An 18281-nucleotide genomic window follows, 5' to 3' on the forward strand; every position below is an offset into this window, starting at 1 on the left:
CTCTCCACCTCTGCATCTAAATTCCCAGCCTGTGGAAAGAGAGAAAAAGAGGAAGCAAATGGTTAACAACATTTATGTATGTATGTATGTATGCATGTATTTATTTAGAAATGATGAAGGAGTAGTGATGCTCATATCAATTCTATTCAATTTCCAATGGTGAGCACTTGCTCGGTCACACCCAGTGTGCTGCAAGGGAGGCTGGGAAATACACTTTTGAGCTGGGCAGCCATTCATCCTGATATATCTTGAGGGTTACTTTATTACTAGAAGGAAGAAGGAAATAGTGGATAATGGAGGACAATTAGCAATTTTTTATACTTTCTTAGATTATATTCATATGTTGAAAGCTCAGATAACTTCAGTAGCTACCAGATTATTAATTGAGTAAAGCAATCTGGGTATAAGATTAGAAGGAATGAGGTGACTCTCTTAATGACAAAGTGGGCAGCACCATGTCCTGTCTAAAGGGGGCAGCAGCTAATTGCCTACCCAATAATCCTTCTCCCCTTTTCTTTGCTAACAGACCTCCAAGTTTATTTGAATGGTAGTGTAACTAGGGTATAAATGATGATTTGCTGAGCCAATCATGAAATTTCTGTTTCTTGTGGCCCCAGCCTCCCTTGTAGCTGTGAGTGTCCATGGACACCATGGGGTTCTTCTGGGAAAGCCTTTGCTTTCTTAGTAAAGAGTCAGCCATGACTGGGGCTTCCCCTTACCTGTTCTTTCTTCTTTGAATGTGGGTATAATGCCCCAAATGGGGGTAGCCATCTTGTGACAGTGGGGTGACAAGAATGAGGGGAAGGCCAAAAAATCTGGTGACACTGAGCCAGAGAGAACCAAGGCCTGAGGCTGCCTACTTTCAGACATTTTGTTATAAAGAGTAAAACAAACAAGCAAACAAAAAACAAAAATCAAAATACCTGTTTGTTTAAGAACTTAAAACTGGTTTATCTGAACCTCATGACCATTCAAAACTGATTAAATCCTTCCAGACTTTTTCTATATGTATATTTATTTTGTAAAAATATTAAATACAGCCCTGGCTGGCATAGCTCAGTCGATTGAGTGTGGACTGTGAACCAAAGGGTCACAGGTTCAATTCCCAGTCAGGGCACATGCCTGGGTTGTGGGCTAGATCCCCAGTGGGGGCCATGTGAGAGGCAACTACACACTGATGTTTCTCTCTCTCTCTCTCTCTCTCCCTTCCTTCCCCTCTCTAAAAAACAAATCTTAAAAAAATTAAATACAGAGGAGACTGCCACTTAAGATGGTGGCATAGGTAAACATGGATCTTGTCTTCCCACAACCACGTCAAAATTACAACTAAACAGAACAACCATCACTCAGAACCATCAGAAATTGAGTTGAATGGAAGTCTGACAACTAGGAAATTAAAGAAACCACATCATCCAGACTAGTAGAAGGGGTGGAAACGTGGAATGGGCTGGTCCCACATCCATGTGTGGTGGATAAAAATTCCAGAGGGATATCTTGGGAGCAAGGAGTCCCAGCCTCACACTAGGCAGGGTTCCAATGTCAGAAAGATAAGTATCCATAACTTCTGGCTGAAAAAAACAGTGGGGATTGAGTTGGTGGGAGAAACTTTCCGAGTCCCAAGCAGTTCCTCTAAAATAACCCCCACACAGACTTACTTAGACTCATTCCCTCTGAGCTCCAGCACTAGGGTAACAGTTTGAAAAGCATCAGTGGCATACAGGGAGAAACTGATGTGTTTTGCCTCAAGGCGAGAGCTGGGGGACAGCTTTCTTCAAGACAGAAAGGCAGGCAGAGGTCATTGTCCTTTATCTGAACCCTCTCCTAACAGAGCCACAGAACGAGCAGGGAGGTGCCATATCTGGGACTCCATCAACCTGGTTTACACTGTTTGTCCAACCTGGAGATTCCCTGCAGCTCCACCCCACCAAACTTATGGGCCCATCCAAGTGGCTTTGCCATATGAATGGCTGCTCTTGGCTCATGATTCACGACTTCCTAAAACAAGCAACAGCCAGCCTCGGTGAGCCTGGAGCTCCTGTAGCTCTTGCTAAGCAGCCCCAGGCCCAGCACTAGCAGCAACCAGCCTAGATTCACAGCTTGGCTTTGCCTGGGAATCTCTAAGCCCAGCACAAGTAGCAGCCTTATCAGATTGCTTTATAGCTCAGGCAGGATGGCCCAGGGAAAAACACAGGTGGGGGCTGACCTTGGTCTGCACCACCCAGGAAACAGCAGAACCTGCACACCTAATGAACAGCTACATACCCCATTAGAGCACTACTACCCTGTCCCTGCACATGTGATCCACCACGGAGGGTAGAGTTTTGTGGTAAGTGGTCACAGCCAATCCTTGCAGGTGACTGGCTTGGGTAAATCCGTCCCATTGACTTGCCAACAGCAATCAAGGCTCAATTACGAGAGAGTGTATTCAGCCCACATAAAGGGCACACCTCAAATACCCAGCTTGGGCAATAGGGGAGGCCCTGCCACTGGATCCTACAAGATACCTACTACATTAGGCCACATCGTCAAGACACAGAGTCATAGCAGCCCTACCTAATACATAAAAACAAATACAGGAAGGCTGCCAAAATGAAGAGATTAAAAAACATGGCCCAATTGAGGAAACACATCATAACTCCAGAAAAAGAACTAAACAAAAGGGAGATAAGCAATCTATCAGATGCAGAATTCAAAACACTGGTTATAAGGATGCTCAAGGAACTTAGGACTTCAACAGCATAAAAAAAAAAAAAAAAGATCCAGTCAGAAACATAGGATTCACAAATTGAAATAAAGAAAAACTTACAGGGAAACAACAGTAGAGTTGATGAAGCCAATAATTAAATCAATGATTTGGAACATAAGGAAGAAAAAACAACCAATCAGAACAAGAAGAAGAAAAAGGTCTAAAAAAATGAGGATTGTATAAGCAGCCTCTGGGACAACTTCAAGTGGTCCAACATTCACATCATAGGTGCACCAGAAAGAGAAGAGAAATAGCAAAAAATTGAACATATATTTGAAAAAATAATGAAAGAAAACTTCCTAATTTGGTGAAGGAAATAGACATGCAAATCCAGGAAGCACAGAGAGTCCCAAATAAGATGAATGCAGAGGCCCATTCCAAGACACATTGTAATTAAAATGCCAAAGTTTAAAGATAATGAGAGAATCTTAAAAACAGTAAGAGAAAAGAAGTTAGTTATTACTACAGGTGGGTTCCCATAAGACTGTCAGCTGATTCCTCAAAATAAGTTTTGCAGGCAAGAAGGGATTGGCAAGAAATATTCAAAGTCATGAAAAGCAGGGACCTGCAGCCAAGATTGCTCTACCTAGCAAATCTATGATTTAAGGTTGAAGGGCAGATAAAGAGCTTCCCAGACAAGAAAAACTAAAAGAGTTCATTACCAAACCATTAATATTTGAAATGTTAAAGGGACTTACTTAAGAAAAAGTTCAAAACTATAAAATGTCAATAAATACCTATCTATCAACAATTGAATCTAAAAAAGAAACTAAGCAAACAAGAAGAACAGAGACAGAATCATGCATGCAGAGAGTGTTTTGATGGTTGCCAGATGGGAGAGGGGTGTGGGGGGAAAGGTGAAGAGGTGAGGGGATTAAGAAGTACAAATAGGTAGTTACAGAATAGCCTTGGGGATGCAAAGTACAGTATAGAAAATGGAGCAGCCAAAGAACCTATGCATGACCTATGGCAGTGAACAATAGTGTGAGCATTGCATGGAGTGGGGGGTGCTGGGTGGAGGGGTGCAAAGGTGGAAAAATTGGGACAACTATAATAGCATAATCAATAAAAGATAATTTAAAATATTAAATACATACACTGCTTTTTAACTTGCTTTCCAAATGTACAAATTATGTGCAAAGTTGTATAATATTAAAATAATATACAATATTATAAGAATCATTTCCTGTCATTTACTATTGTCCAACATTTTTCATTTTGCTGCCTTCAGAATACCCACTGTATGATTGTAACATAATGTATTTAATCAGTCCTTTACCATTGCACATTCAGTGGTTTACAGGCTTGTTTTCAAAGGGGAGGTTTGCTGTGCTGGTATAAACAATTCATCCTTGCACTAACTGGTAAACCTCTGAGCATCTTTGTAGTTACATTCACATAACAAGTCGAAGATGCCTGTGCTAGCCTCTAGGGGGCACTAAGAGATGAGTGAAATGTGGTCCCTGTCTTTAAGGAGCTCATAATGGACTGCAGAGACAGGTAGGACAACAGGCAGTGATATAATACAAGTGATATAAGAACAAGTGACAGCTGTGGTAGGCAGCTTCTGACAAGGTTCTGGGTGATCCCTGCCTCCTAGTGTTTATGATCTTGTGTAATTCCCTACCTGTGAATATGGGCTGGACCTAGTGAAACACTGCTAATGAATGGAATATGACCAAAGTGAGGGGATGTCACTTCTATGATTAGGTTACAAAGGACTGGGACCGCTACCCTGCTAGCATGCTTGCTCTTGCCCTCTCATTTGCTTGTTCTGATGATGCCAGCTGCCATGCTTATGTAATGGAGAGGCCTACATGGCAAGGAACAGAGGGAGGACTCTGGCCAGCAGCTCCTGAGGAACTGAAGCCTCAGTCTAACAGCCTGTGAGGAAGTGAATCCTGACAACGATCATGTGAGCTAGGAAACAGATTTTTTTTTTGCTGAGCCTTGAGATGACTGAGGGCTCAGCTAAACCATGCCTGCATGCCTCATCCACAGATACTGTGAAATAATGAATGTGTGTTATTTTAAGCTACTACATTTGGGGGACACTTGTTATGCAGCAATAGATAATGAATGAACAGTGGAGTAGCACAAAGTAGCACAAGATATGATGGTTACATATGTGAAGATGAAGCACCAAACCACTGTGGTGGGGAAAAGCTACATGTGGTAAGACTTCTGAGAGGAGGGCAGGCTTGCATTGCATTTTACAGGCTAGAGAGGCCTTTGGGGAAGGAGGGAGAGAAGGCATTTCCAGGTAGAGTTTGCGGAACAATAAAGTGTTATGACCATTTCCCAAACCTGATACCAGCTTACTTTTTGCACCCTTAATCAGAGGTGAATTTACTGTGAAAGCAACAGAGCTTAAGCTTCAGTGCCCCTTCCAAACATACCCCTTCCAAAGCCCAGGAAGGGCACAGCAGTTTTGTGTTGATAATTTTGCATTCTTTTTCTTGACGAGGTCACCCAGCTTCAGGCCGCTGTCAATGGACCTGCCAGGATACTTCCGTTGCCCTGCCACTCACCCCTCCTCGTCTATACAATAGACTCATCAATATAGTTTTTTGTATTTTATTTGGCTCTGACTCTTTCAAAGCTGTTTCTCAGCAGTGCCTTGCCTTGCCCCTCCTGCCTTCACTTCCTTAATATGAACAATCTAGGTTCTGTAGTCTTTCCTCACAGGTCCTATTTTCTAACTCATTAATCATTTTTACTGCTATTTTTGAAGCCTCTCATAGTTTTCCCTTGGGTAGTGGTGCCCAGAATGAATGTGTTTTTCTAAACAGCAAGTCTGACTTCTGGCCAAATGGCATCTGAGCAAGGCCACTTTGGGCCTGGCAGAGTCCCCAGGGAAAGTCTCTTTGTCCTGTGTCACCCCACACCCAATTTCAGAATGACAACAATTCAGAGAAGTGAAAGGAGGGACTAGGGAGAGGTAGAAGAGGTAATAGGAAAGGAGGAGCCCTGCTATTTTCTTAAGGGTGGGACCTCTCTTTTAGGACACTGGTGGCAGAATTTCAAGATGGTGATGGTCTGCCAGAGAGAAGGAAACTGACATTATGCGTGCCTACTCTGTGCTAGGCACAAGGACTTTTTAGCCATTATCTCGTGGAATTCTTTGTACATCTCTGACAGTTAAGAGCAAGACTCTTCATTTTATCGCTGAGGAAACTGAGGTTCAGAGGGGAGAAGTTGTGTGCACGACCCACAGTAAGTACAGGATCCTGCCCTTACCTCACAACCCCCTTTCCTTTATTTGTTCTCTCAGGGGCATTATCACTGACATTCAAGTTCTAGATGAAAATGGTTGGGCATGCAGCAAAACTCCCCCTGGAAATAAGTTTAATGAAAAAGTCAGGCAGACTAAATTTTGTTTCTGGAAGATCTGTCTAAATGAAGAAGACTCACCAGTGAGCGGGGAGCCCTCCCAGGGTTGGAATTCATTTCCAGGAAGAAACAAACAAGCAAACAAACAAACAAACAAAACTTGACAAAAAAGAAGGCAGGCAATCTGGGCCCCAAGCCAGGAAAAGGTTAAGAGGCTTGACAGACTACAGCAAGGGGATAACAATGAAAGTAATGAAAATAATAACTACTGTTTACTGCGCTTTTACAAAGTGCCAGGCACTGTGCCAGATGTTTGCTATAACTTAGTGCATTTTGTCCTCACAATAACCCTACTAAAAGGTAAGGTTAGCATTCCTATTTTTAAATTGGAAGCCTGAAGATGAAGAAACTTACACACAGGTAGGCAGTGGCGATGCAGGGACTTGGGTCTAGGTGCTTCTGGCTTCAAAGTCATTGCTTTTAACCATTAGGCTTTAGTAACTCAAGGAGATGGGAGTGGGAGAAAACTAATTCTGGTGGGTGATGTTAACACGGAGAAACAGGGGTTAACAAGTGCTACCAATTGGGAGGGTGTGGCATACGGGAGGTAAGGGCTTGTCAGATCCAGTTCTTGTGGGCAGCAGGAGTAACTCAGGGGACCCTCCAGCTAGCAGTTGAGCACTGTGGGAGGTGTCTGCAAAGGAAGCTCAAGGATCCAGAGTGGATGGAGATAAGCAGAGGGGCTCAATTATCCATTGATCTCTCTCCGAATTGGCTCAGAAACTTGAGGGGGAGGGGCTTTTGCCTCAGGGATGCTAATTTGAGGCCGGCCCAGGGAGCTGGGAGTCTGGGTGCTACAGTGCTGGAGTCACACACTTGTGTTTGAATCCTGCCTCTTCCTTCTGGGACTCCGGCTCAGTGATTTAACAACCCTTGAGCCCCAGTTTTCTGTAAAGTAGGGATAATCCGAGTAGTATATATAGCTAAATAATAGATAATAATGGTGCTGTTGAGAAAATTCAGTGAGTTGATGGTTGTGAAGGACAAACACAGTGCCTGGGACAATGGTTGCCTGGTAAACAGCAGCCATATGATTGTGAGATTCCCTCCTCAGCGGGGCAGATGAAGCTCCTTCTACTTTCCACTTATTTTCACTTCCACTGCCTGCTTTGGTAGGAAAGTGAGGCTGTATTCCAGGGAATGAGTCAATTTAGTGCTTCTCTCGCTGTTCATTTATTCAAACTCTGAATGCTTTTTATTGTTTTGTTTGTTTGTTTGTTTCTGGGTTTTTGTTGTTATTGTTGGTCACAGCTCATCTCACATTGTAATTTGTCTCTTGCCTGGAAGATATTAAACTGTCATATAAAAGCAGTAGATTTTCCATGCTAGAAATTTTGCCTATGCCATTTTTCTGTGTCTTTTGTAGACAAAACATTGTATTACCTATGGTTCATTGGTTAAAAACATCAGCAACTAGCTATGGTGTTAATGACAACAGCAAAGATAAGTGATTGGAGAGATGACAGAGCTCACTGAACAAAAAGCTGAACACCAAGGCTTGGGAAAGAAAACAGAACTTCTGGCCAAGATAGGGGCGTAGGTAGACACACTGTGCTTCCACGCACAACCAAAATAAGGACAACAACAATTTAGAAACAAAATAACAACCAAAACTGACAGAAAATTGAATGGAAGTTCAACAACTAAGGAGTTAAAATAGACACATTCATCCAGACTGGTAGGAGCAGTGGAGTCGGGCAGCTGGGCAGAGGGGGGTTGAGGTGAAAAAAGCAGTGGCACTGGATGTGCGAGGCAACAGCTGACAAACCCAGGGCACTCAAGACAGCAGTGGGTGGACCCCGGGTGCACAGGTGGTGGCTGGCAGACCCAGCAAGGCGGTGATTGTGAAGCAAGGCACTGTGTGCAAGGTGGCTGGCTGACCGGGCAGTGGTCCCACATTCATGTGCACAGATAAACCAGGGGAAATTGAGGAGTGAGACAGACCACACAACTTGCGGGTCCAGCACTGGGAAATAAAGCCTTAAAACACCAATTGAAAATACCTGTGGGGGTTGAGGTGCAGAGAGAGACACCCAGACTCACAAAAGAGTTTGTTGGGGAGACCCACGGGGTCCTAGAACATACATAAGCCCACCCACATGGGAACCAGCATCAGAAAGTCCCAGTTTGCTTGGGGGAAGCAGCGGAAGGGACTGAAATTCAACAGAGAGTGGAGCAAGCACCATTGTTCTCTCTTGGACCCCACCCCCACAAACTGTGTTACAACTCAGCAACTGGGTTGCCCCACCCGGGCTAAATACCTAAGGCTCCACTTCTCACTAGATAACAGGTGTGTCAAGACAAAAAATAAAAGGCCCAAACGGAAGAACAGGTCAAAGCTCCACAGCAAATACAACTAAGTGACAAAGAGATAGCCAACCTATCAGATGCACAATTCAAAGCACTGGTGATCAGGATGCTCACAGAACTGGTTGAATTTGGTCGCAAATTAGATGAAGAAAGGAAGGCTATGCTAAGTGAAATGAAGGAAAATGCACAGGGAACCAATAGTGATGGGAAGAAAACTGGGACTCAAATCAATGGAGTGGACCAGAAGGAGGAAAAAAACCATCAACCAGAAAAGAAGGAAGAAACAAGAATTCAAAACAATGAGGAGAGGCTTAGGAACCTTCAGGACATCCTTAAACATTCCAACATCCAAAGTATAGGGGGTACCGGAAGGAGAAGAGAAAGAGCAAAAAGTGGAAAAGTTATCTGAACAAATAATTAAGAAGAACTCCCCCAATCTGGTGAAGAAAACAGACTTCCAGGAAGTCCAGGAATCTCATAGAGTCCCAAAGAAGTTGGAGCCAAGGAGGAACACACTAAGGCACACTACAATTATATTAGCCAAGATTGAAATGAAGGAGAGAATCCTAGAAGCAGCAAGAGCTAAGGGGACAGTCACCTACAAAGGAGTTCCCATCAGACTGTCAGCGGATTTCTCAAAAGAGACCTTACAGGCAAGAAGGGGTTGAAAAGAAGCATTCCAAGTCATGAAATGCAAGGACCTACATCCAAGATTGCTCTATCCAGCAAAGCTTTAATTTAGAATGGAAGGGCAGATAAAGTGCTTCTCAGATAAGGCCAAGTTGAAAGAGTTCATCATCACCAAGCCCTTATTATATGAAATGTTACAGGGACTTATCTAAGAAAAAGAAGATAAAAACATGAACAGTGAAAGGACAGCAAATACACAATTATTAACAACCACACCTAAAACAAAAGCAAACTAAGCAGACAGCTAGATGAGAAGCGGAGCCACAGAAATTAAGATCACATAGAGGATTAGCAATAGGGGAGTGGGAAAAGTAGAGGGGGAAAAAGGTTCAGAGAATAAGTAGCATAGGTGGTAGGTAGAAAGTAGATGGGGGGAAGGCAAGAATAGTATGGGAAATGTAGAAGCTAAAGAACTTATGACACATGGACATAACTAAAGGGGGGGGAATGTGGGTGGGAGAGGGTGTGCAGGTGAAGGGGAATGAAGGGGGCAGAATGGGACAACTGTAATAGCATGATCAATAAAGTATATTTTTAAAAAAGACTTAGAAAAAGCTCACAGAGTAGCACCAGGGATCTAGGTAGCAGGAAGTGTTGAGCAGTCCAATCACTATCAGATATACCTTGTGCTAATTTACCCAAGGTGAAATTCTTCCAAGGGAGCTTTGACTGACCTGACTTGGGTTGTGCATCTATCCATCTTTTTCAGGGAAAGAGAGGGTACCTTGATTGAAATTCATCATAAGGGAGCATACGCTGGGGGAGAGTAATGCCCAGAAGATAAATGGAAGTCTGTTACCATACGACACATACGTATGCTGGGTGAGCACAAACAGCAGGTGTCCTCTATGAATACTGTTCTGTGTTGAAATATCAAGATTCTGAAATTTTCAAGTGTTCTCAAATATGCAGAATGGTCAAAACAATAAAACAATGATTACATATATACCCTTCATTTAAATTCAACAATTGCTTTTTTCTAAAAAATATTTTATTTATTTATTTTTAGATAGAGCAGAAGGGAGGGAGAGAGGCAGAGAAACAGCGTGTGGTTGCCCCGCAGGCACCCCCAGCTGGGGACCTGGCCCACAACCCAGGCACGTGTCCTGACTGGGAATCGAATCAGCGAGCTTTTGGTTCGCAGGCCAGCACTCAATCCACTGAGCCCTGCCAGCCAGGACTAAATTCAACAATTGCTAATATGCTGCTACATGTGCTTTAATTTCTCTGTGCATTTTTAAATTTGATGAACTATTTGACAACTATAGACATTATGGCTTTTACCCTTCAAATATTTTAGGAATTTTCCGAGGATAACAATACTTTCCTACATAACTGCAATACCATTACCACATCTAGGAAAGTTCATAAATATGCCATAATATCTCCTAACAGTGAGTTTATGTTCAAATTTCCTCAATTGAGACAAGAATGTATTTTAGACATCCTAACAAACCTGAGACAAAGCCTTCCTGTGGGTATACAGTGGAGCAAATAAAAAAGTTTTCAAGATAAATAAAGGCAGCTCAATGGACAAAGTTCAGTTGAATGCTATAATACAAACGGAGATTGCTGTCACAAAGAATATGAAAAATAATGAAGTAAAGATATTCACAGCTGATAGTCTCATCATTAACCTTAAATCAACTTAGTTTGTTTTACAAAAAAATACTATGAAATATTCACAATAACAAGCCATTAGAATAGGCACAATCACACTTGAACTTTCCCATAGGTTTAGTAGGTTCGACAACTATTTTCTTTATCATATAAAGAAAACTAAGTGGTACTTGGTAAATTTCTATTTCATTCAAAAGATTTTCATATACATGACATCTAGTATGTGTCGGTATGAATAAATTACCATTAAACCCTTCATAAGAATCATATAAGGTTTTTAAAAACAGCTTAATTAAGATGTAAGTTGTATGCAATTCAGCCCACCACTATTATTCAAGTATGTAGTTAATTTAATGAGTTTTTTAATATATACAATTTTATTATGGCTACCACAATTACATAGAGAATTCCAAAATTTGTATTTCTATACTCCATTAATACTGATTTATCAAATAAAAAATACACAAACAAAACTAACATTTATACTATCATATAAGTACTGTGCATTAAATGTTTGGAATAATATTTTCCAATATTGAATTTCCATGATTTATGTATCCAGTATATATCTGGTGAAAGTAATTTTCACTACCAATGTAAAGTAATATTTTGTCAAGGGCATGTTAATTGTAATTTTGTTTCAAAATAAAATTTATTTTATAAATTGTAATTGAAAATAAAATTTGACCTTTATACAAAAAAAGAATTTGTTTTATAGATTTTCTTTTTGTCAAATCAAGATTGAATCAAAGGTCATTCATTGCACTTGGTTGTTGGGTGTCTTTATTCTCTTTTAGTTCCCCTAAAATTTTAAGTTTTTTAACGACATTGACATTTTGAAGATTCAGGCTAGTTGTTTTGTAGAAAATTTTACATTACTTCCATTGCATGGCTTTGTTTTAGATGTTTTATTGTGGCAAAATATACATAACATAAAATTTGCCATTTTAACCATTCTTGAAGTATATTGTTCAGTACATTGGCGTTCAGTACTTTGGTATGTTGTACAACCATCACTATTATCTGTTGCTAGAACTTTCTTCATCACCCCAAACAGTAACTCTGTACCAATAAACAAGTCCATATTTTTCTCCCGCTTCCTGGTAACATCTCTTCTCCTTTCTGTCTCTCTGAATTTGCCCATTTTAGGTACCTCATCAAGTGGAAACATACAATATTTGTCCTTTTATGTTTGGCTTATTTCAGCTGCTAAATAAATAGGTTGATCTACATCAAAATGAATGTTTCCTCAGGAACTCCTTGGTGAACATCAGACAGGTAACAGTGGTGGCAGTAGCTCTGACAATGGCCAGGGTCTGTGCTGCCTCCCTGGAATCTAGGTAAGCTCCATGATGCCTTTGATCCGTTGACTTGGATGGAAATGATGTTGTTTCAGTTTGCAGGCTTGCCTTAAGAGAATGGCAGCTTCCAAGACCTGTCTGTGGAGCCTGAGCTGCCACGTAAAATGTTCAACTACCTTGATGGAGAGACCATGAGGAAAGGCTCTGAGATGACAGGGGGAGAGGAGCGGCTGAACCCAGTCTTCCCTACCGTTCCCATCAAGTGCCAGGCACATGAGAAGGCTGTGCTGGACCCTGCAGACTAGCTTGGCTGCCAGTTAGAATTCTACCGACTGACCCTGGTTGATTGCATATGGAAGAGAAAAATCACCCAGCTGAGTCCTGGCCAAATCACTGACTGAAAAGTTGTGAGATATACTACAGTGGTTGTTTTAAGCCACCAAATTTTGGGGTAGTTTGTTACATAGCAACACATAACCAAAATATGTCCTCAAGTGAGGTCTTAGTGAATACAAAGTTGGCTGTGTAAGGATGCAGAAACTGTCCCATTTATATTGGGTTGGACAAAAAGTTCATTTGTTTTTTTCCATAAGATGGCTTTACTAGTAGCACTTAGTTGTCTTTACCTTAATTTGAAACAGTTTTGTCAGACTGTATTATGACAGCTGCCATATCAGCATGCATTTCAAAAAACTTATATCAAAATTGGTGAATTTTTGTGTACCCATTTTAATATTGAAGATGGGAGGAAATGGGCAACATTTTCAGCACATTATGCTTTATTATTTCAAGAAAGGTAAAAACGCAACTGAAATGCATAAAAAGATTTGCATAGTGTATGGAGAAGGTGCTGTGACTGATTAAAAAGTTAATTATCCAGAAGCAAACAGTTGGAGCCAGACAATAGGAAGGAGCTGACAGAGGTGCTTTCACTCCTTCAAGTGCTCATTACACGTCTCAGTGACTGCCCTGCATTTACGGGGATGCTATCACCTGGTTCAAGTTAATACAACTCCTACTTGTCAGACGTGGGGCTTTAAAGATGCCTGCAAAAAAGTCTAATGAACAAAAACGTGACTGTATGGAAAAACAAGACTATAAGCAAATCTCTAAGAAAAAAAGACTCTCCAGATTTGAAATTAAGATTACATGAGATAGAATTTATATTCATTCTTGTTAATAATGACCCTTGACCTGTGTGTATGTCATGCCTGATGACAGAATAAAGGCTGCATAGCATTAGGTCTACTTTGAATTTTTTTTTTGAGGAACTGTTTTCCATAGTTTTTCTATAATGTTTTCCATAGTGGTGGAAACCTTTTATAATCCTACGAACTACAGATTGCTTTTAGAGTTTCAGCAGTCATGTATATAATAAGATTGTGTTAGGTACAATAGAGAACATCGACAGAAATAAAGCCCAGACCAATGTACTTCAGATATGTCGATTAGGAGAGTTTAAAATGTAACTGTTAAAAAACATTGATCATACTTTCATTATTATTATTTTTGCAATGGAAACATGTAGCCCTGACTGGTGTGGCTCAGTGGGGTGGATGTCATTGCGAAAAGCAAAAGGTTGCCGGATTGATTCCCCTGTCAGGGCACACGCCTGGGTTGCAGGTTTGGACCTGGTCAGAGTGTGAGAGGCAATCCATGTTTCTCTCCTTCTCTTTCTCCCTCCCTTTCCCTCTCTCTAAAAATAAATAAATAAAATCTTTTGAAAAAAGTGGAAACACATCATTCACAGACCTTATTTTTAGATATTTCAGTGTAACTAGACTTTTGATCTATATTTTGGCTTTTTAAACAGAAAGATCTTGCTATAATATTTTTGGAGCATTTTAATAGCCTTTTCTTTGTCTTAAATTTTTAATGAAGCATTTCAGATCTACAGCAAATAATCTAAGTACGAGTACCTATAACCCGGATTAAATAAAACCATATTTTTGTCCTTTTTCTTTATATCTGTCAACAGTAGTGTAGGAAAACAACAACAAACATTTCCACTCCTCCTGACCATGACAGTAATCATAAATGCATGACATCGGAGAAAAAAATTAGGAAGTAAATGAATTCATATTTGGTTACCTATTTGCTCTCCCTATAATTTTAGAGGAACATAGCCCAATAGTTAAAATCATGGGCTCTGAAGTCATAAGACTTGATCAAGTCCTAGGTCTGCTTCTTGCTAGTTTTGTGTCCTCAAGCAAGTTCTTAATCTATCCCTATCTCAGTTTCCTGCTCTGTAAAATGGATATAAGATTATCTTCCCAAGGTGTTTAAGAGTTCAAAGAAAAAGGAGTTCTTATACAGCCAGTGACACGTAGCAACGCTGCAATAAATATTGGTAATTATTTACTTTGTTTATTGAGCATCAGCTATATAGCAACCATTCTAGTGCTGCCTGAGAATTCAGCAATGAACAAGAGAGACAAAGACCCCTATGGAGCTTACTTTCTAGTGACAAATGAGCAAAGCAATTTCAGATAGTGGTGGGGACTGTAAAGAAAAGATAAGGTGTGGAAGGGAAGGGGGTGCAGGAGGCCCTTTAGGTAGGAGACAGGATAGTGAGAGGCCTGAATGAAGCCTGCAGAAGTGAAATTTAACTGAGAATAGCAGAAGGAACCAGTCATTTAGAAGTTTGGGAAATGTTTGAGAGAGAGGGAATAGTACGTGCTTAGGTCTGAAGCAAGAAAGCTTGGTTTGTACAGGAAGAAAGAGAATGGCTAGAGCTCAGAGCCTGAGAAGAAGGAAAGTGGGCATGTCGTCAGAGTTAGGAAGGCAGGCTTAATAACGGATTTGTGGAGCACAGCAGAAAGTTTGAACTTTATTCTCAAGGGACTGTGAGGACACTGGAGGGTTTTTATCTCTAATAAATACAACACTGTGCTCTGGGGAGGAATTTGCACGCCTTCCTGTAGCTCCGTTTTAGGATTAACTATTTGTCTATGCTGTGGGAGTAACTTCTGGGGATACCACATTGGTTACACGTGGGCACCCCCTGGTGGAGCTGGAGGCTCAGCTTGTGTGGTTTCAGATCACCAGTAACAAAATTCATGAGCAATTTATTCTTTTATTTAACAAATATTTATTGGATGCCTACAGGGTGTCAGGCTTTGTTCTAGTGCTGACATATATCCATGAACAAAACAAACATGTGCTCTCATGGAGCTTACATTCTGGTATGTGTGGGTGTGGGGACAGAGACATTAAACAAATGGAGTATATAACAAAAATTAAGAGGGGGACTGAATTAAGATGTGTAGGGAGGATGGTGCTTCAATTTCAAACATAATATCAAGGAAAAACACGTAGCAGGGGTGTCAAATTTATTTTCACTGGGGGGTCACACTGGCTTCACAGTTGCCTTCAAAGGGCAAATGTAATTTCAACTCCTTAACAGTTAAGGAGTTGTCACATTTATACACTCCTAAAATTATTTCAGCCCTTTGAAGGCAACCTTGAGGCTGACGTGTTCCCCGGTGAAAATGAGTTTGACACCCCTGAAATAGAGTGTCAGGGAAGGTCTCGTTAAGAGGGTGACATTTGAACAAAGAGGTAAAAGAGGTGACAGGGAATGGGGGAACAGCATTCTATTGCTATTTTCCCATTGTAGTATTGCTACTGATAGTAACTGATAATACTGCTATTATCTGGGGGAACAACATTCTAGGCGGAAGGACCAGCAAACACAAAGGCCCTGAGTCTATGTTGAGGTTTGAGGAACAGCAAACAGACCAATGTTCCTTGAGTAGAGGGATAATGGAGAGAGTAGGAGATGAGGTTAGTTGTGCTGAGGAGGGGTGGTGTCAAATCTTGAGGGTGCTGAAGGCCAATGTAAGAATTTTGGTTTCCACTTTGAAATAGGGACCCACTGGAGGAGCAACATGATCTGATCAAGGTTTTAATTGAAGCCCGCTGATGTGTTCATTTATTGTGGGAGAGCAGGGGTAGGAAAGGGCAAACAGTTACACATTTACTGAGGCTGTAAGCGTTCTGACTCTAGATAGATTTTGAAGGCAGATCTGTGAACTTGCTGATGAATGTGGGGGTGAGAGTGAGGAGTCAAAGATCTTAGTACGTAAATGGTATCACTTAGTCAATTGTCATAGGAAGAGGTGGTCCAAGACTACAGCCAAAAACTTTACCAAAAAAGTATCTTAGAAGCATATCAAGCAGTTAACTAGTACTGTGTAATTTTTCTGGACCTTGTGTTAATGAAATATTAAAAAAATTAATTTAGAATTTTCTTAAAGAGGGCCCCCAAATTGAATAAATTTCAGGCCTCCACAAACCCTGACTTCAACCCATATTGGGGTAAAGTTAAGAATAATTAAAAATTTTTGTTTATGACAAAATAATTACATAAAATAATGTGCATGAAACATAAGTTAATTGTAAGCTAAATACAATTAGTTATAAGCTAATATTAGGGATAGAAACATCACCTTGGACTTCCCTTCCCCCACATGTATCTTCCAAAACTTCCCACTCGTTCTCCCACTGTTTTTTTAAATCCAACAAAGGCATTTCTCCTTATGTTTGTTATAGAGAAGCACGGATTGAAAGGACCTAGAAAAATGAGAAGGGACGCCCAGAGAGGTGTAACCAGGGGCGGGGCTCGCCGGATTAAAGAAATGGACTGGGCCCCGCCCTGTTTGTCCTGACACATGCGCCCAGGGGCTTCTGGTGGAATGAGGAGTGGATTGTGAGGTGACCCTGGACTGTAACTTCCGGTTCCTAGGGATGCGCATCCGGGTCAAGCTAACGCCGCGGTTTCCTCCACCCGCTTGGTTCTTCTGTGGGTCTGGACTGGTCCCCATGTCGGACTGCGGGGTCCCTGCAGCCTTCGGGTGAGTCTCTGCTGCCGACAGGGTTTGAGCGAGGCCGGACAAGTACAGTCGGTTGAGAGACGGGTCAAGAATTCTGTCCTGATCCCTGTGGGGTGTGGGTTCTCTTGGCTCTGCTTCCCTCACTTCAGCCCTTTGCCTCACGCTGGCCTCGCCTAGTTCACTTCAACTTAGCCTTTTTCGTTTCACACACCTTTCGCCTGACTGTTTTTGCTTAGCCTTACCCGCTTCATACAAGCCCCGGCTTTTTGCCTTTCTGCCTCAGAACTTCCGTCCGCCACTGCCTCTGGATTTCTTCCTTCTTCTCACTTCAACACCTCTGCTCCCCGACCCCTGCTCCCGGGATCTCGCTGTTCTTTTACCCAGCTGGTCGGCCCGCCGCCTCATTGTGGTCATTCTCCACTGTGAAATAGGGTCCCAGGGACTTGTCCTCCAACTTTCCTCACTTTTGACCCCTCCCGGGACTAGTAGGTGACACCTGTGCTTCGCCTGGGGTTCTCCCGCCTTTTCTTAGCTAGCAGAGGGCTGTGCCAAACCCCGGATCGGGGCAGATTTACCCGGCCTGGGGGAGGTTTTGCCTAGAGGCGCCGGGTTAGACTGAACTCTGGTAGCTTCCGCTAGCTAGGGAACAACAAAGGCGTTCCCAGTGCTGGGGGCTATCCCTAGAACGGGATGGCAGGTGGTAGGCTCCGCAACTAGGAGCAATTGGACTTCAGTGATCTTGGTAATTGACAGGTCTTGAGGGAGTCCTATTGTTTTGGTGTTCTCGATTTCCCGAAAATGGAGACGTGCACGCTTAAGGCAAAAATGCTAGGTTCTGGGATGATCAGCCGTTTTCTCCTTGTGCTTTACTTACGAACAGTTGCTGTGACAGAGGACAGAGTTTCTAGAGAGATTATTAACCCCTAGGTTTTTAAGTTTATTGCCAAAAAATCTTTGCAGAAAACGGAAACGTTTTCTGCTGGAGAGTTCACTAGAGTCATTTCAAAGTACGTTTTCTTTAATTGAACTCAGTGGGCACATGTGTCTTTATCCTTGTCTCTTACACATTCTTTCTTCGTTTTTACTGTATTGGCAACTTTGTTTTTCTTCTGGTTTCTTCATAAGCCAGACATTACAGTACTTTATTTCTTAGAATATTCTTTTATTTTTTATTTTTTCCGCCTTAGTCTTAAAACCATATTTTTCTCATTTTGATACTTTAATTTCTTAAATTTCTCTGAAATGAAGGGATTGGTGTTAATAATGGTTAGTGTCCTGTTTCCCAGATTTTGTTATCTGAGGTGTATTTTGAGATACAGGGTTGGATAATTTTTATTTTTGTTTTTCCGATCTTTATGGTGTGTGTCTAGCATTTGATTGCGAAAT

General features: G+C 41.6%; 1 protein-coding gene and 1 long non-coding RNA gene across 5 annotated transcripts in view; both read left to right on the forward strand.

The window, feature by feature from the left end:
* The first annotated feature begins 5664 nt into the window (after positions 1-5664).
* On the forward strand, positions 5665-13739 carry LOC128626668 (uncharacterized). The gene is made up of 3 exons (XR_008390695.1): positions 5665-5962; positions 9849-9961; positions 11909-13739. It is a non-coding gene; the product is annotated as an uncharacterized LOC128626668 (long non-coding RNA).
* A 3059-nt stretch (positions 13740-16798) lies between these two features.
* Positions 16799-18281, forward strand: part of EYA3 (EYA transcriptional coactivator and phosphatase 3) — a 90346-nt gene continuing 88863 nt past the window's right edge. For 3 of the 4 annotated variants that reach the window (XM_053660208.1, XM_037149227.2, XM_037149226.2), the window contains exon 1: positions 16799-16916. The gene's annotated coding sequence lies outside the window, so the exon portion shown is untranslated. The remainder of the gene's footprint in view (positions 16917-18281) is intronic. The other variant, XM_037149229.2, reaches the window with a different exon arrangement.

This window comes from Artibeus jamaicensis, unplaced genomic scaffold, assembly GCF_021234435.1.
Source record: "Artibeus jamaicensis isolate MK-2021 breed Jamaican fruit bat unplaced genomic scaffold, CSHL_Jam_final scaffold_847, whole genome shotgun sequence".
NCBI classification, from domain to species: Eukaryota; Metazoa; Chordata; class Mammalia; order Chiroptera; family Phyllostomidae; genus Artibeus; species Artibeus jamaicensis.